The sequence below is a fragment of the Styela clava genome, chromosome 11, assembly GCF_964204865.1.
Source record: "Styela clava chromosome 11, kaStyClav1.hap1.2, whole genome shotgun sequence".
NCBI classification, from domain to species: Eukaryota; Metazoa; Chordata; class Ascidiacea; order Stolidobranchia; family Styelidae; genus Styela; species Styela clava.
Window position 1 is genome coordinate 11,580,831 of NC_135260.1, and position 297 is coordinate 11,581,127.

The following is a 297-nucleotide window of genomic DNA, read 5'->3' on the forward strand; positions in this document are numbered from 1 at the left end:
CCCCCCTTTTGAAATGTAAAAATAATAAGAGCATCTTTTTGTAGCTTGCAAAACAACTTTAATTAGCTTGGAACGATTTTTAGACCCGTAAGACTCATGAAAACACACGTCCCCCCCCCCCCACTTCGGACATTTCTGGCTTCGCCCCTACCGGAGGATACTAATACACAGAAAGTTTGGGAACGCCTGAGCTATACATTACTTCCATGATAGATATAAATTCCCATTATATACGACATTTGTTCGATTTGACGCAACAATTTCTCCCCTCAAATCCTTCTCGAGCAGAAAAGCAGA